This window comes from Pteropus vampyrus, unplaced genomic scaffold (genome assembly GCF_000151845.1).
Source record: "Pteropus vampyrus isolate Shadow unplaced genomic scaffold, Pvam_2.0 Scaffold62, whole genome shotgun sequence".
Taxonomy (NCBI): domain Eukaryota; kingdom Metazoa; phylum Chordata; class Mammalia; order Chiroptera; family Pteropodidae; genus Pteropus; species Pteropus vampyrus.
The window spans coordinates 3,387,134-3,389,021 of NW_011888843.1; positions in this window are offsets into that span (position 1 = coordinate 3,387,134).

Consider the following 1,888-nt stretch of genomic DNA (forward strand, 5'->3'; position numbering starts at 1 on the left):
AGGAATTCTTAGAGTTGTCTGCTCAGTGCCCGTGAAATGGAGACCGAGAGCATCCTACAGGGAGCTCGGTTTCTGAGAATTCTTAGATTATCCTAATTCTCGAGTTATGCAGCCTTGTGCATGTTAGTTTTCAAGTAAATATTTTATACATATGGTATAAAATATTAACAAACATTTTAGAGCTGGAAGCATTTTTTTTTTTTAACAGATTTAGTCACTGTTAAGTAACCTATGTCTCACCAACCTTGTCCTGCAAACAGCTCACATTTACCACAGAATGGTGAGTACACTCAGAATTACTCTGCTGGAGGCATTCTTGAGGAAACTGACATCTCATTTATATTAACTGTAATTTTTTTCTAATTGAAAATTTCAAATTATCCCTCCTCAACAGTCCACTGGATTACCACACTTACTTGGTTTGCCTAGAAGAGTAATCTTTCTTGGCAAGGCCAAGACTTGGTGGGGATCTCCATTAAATCTTTAACAGGTTTTGATTCTGATGATGATTAAGGGGGTGACCTAACATCCTGTCTGACCACTAACAGTATGAGGCCAAACTGTTAACTAGATTCCTGAGAGCTTCTTACAGGCACCAACTTTCAATAGAGAGAGAGCAGGAAGGAAAGGAACCCCAGAGACATATCACAAATCTGTTCTGCTCAGGAAATAATGACCACCGACTGCAGAAATCCAAGAAAAAGCCTCAGGAGTGAACCGGAGATGAGTGAAAAGAGTTGATAAATAAGGCACAGGGTTAAAGCAGCCTTCGTTAGTATTTTCCAAATGAAGAAATATGTGGTCAGGAAGTGTTTCAAGACTGTTCGAGGAACCCAAATCTGTGAAAAACTGGAGTGAAGAAATAGGGAATACTCATTTAAAATAAAGTAACTCATGAAGGGGGAATTCTAATTCCCCTGCTGTGTGATCACTTGGACTCCTCTCCCCTCAGAGGGGACATAATTACTACATTATCTAACAGAGTATCTGAGGGATGGAGAGTCAAATTAGAAAATAAAATTTGTTGTGCAGCCCTTTCCAATGGCGTCGAGAATGGAGGGTTAAGGAAGGTGCAGGAGGTATGGATTTTACATCGTCCCTAAAGCAGTCTGCACAGGACGTGGGACAGCCTTGGCAGGGGTGAGAAGGAGGTGAAATGTCAGCAAATGACAAGCTTTTAGCTTCCGTTTGGTCTCCCAATGGAAAATGGCTCCCAGAGGTCACCTAAAGAGAGCCCTCTGGGAGGACGACTTTCTTCTATCGGCCAACAGTCCAGCTCTCCTCCAGGGCATCAGATCGTCCTGTAGCTCACCCACACCTACTCCTCTTCCCCAGAAGGAAAAGAAATGCAAGTTCTTCAAGCCGAAGTTAAGACACGGCAAGGAATACAGAGATGGACTGAGAATGAATGAAACCCCACAGAATTTTTTCTCTTTCTCAATATATTTTTTCCTCCCCAAAGCTGGCGAGGCAGTTCTACAAGGTCGTGATTACAAACACACAGCATTTGATACTCCAGCAGGGAAGCGGTGGGCAAAGGGGAGCATGGAAGTCCAGAGTTCAGCCCAAACATGCAAAAGCGAGAGAGACTTCCTGGCCGAGCCACTTTGAAGAGCTAGTGGTTCTCAGTACTTGTGACGTTGCAGCAGTGTCCACACTAGACGTCTCAGCAGTTGTCCTCTCAGTAAACCCAGGGCCGGTCAGCAGTAGCTCAGAGAGCACTTGCTCCAAGTGACACGTTGCTGCTCAGGAGCTTACAGCTATTACAAATGACATCTCAAGGCTGTGAGCATTGAGTAACAAAGGGATAATAGAAAGGTCTGTGAGTTTTCAGAGTAGGAGACGACCGATGACAGACTCTTGAATTTCTGTCCTTCAATTTCAGGCT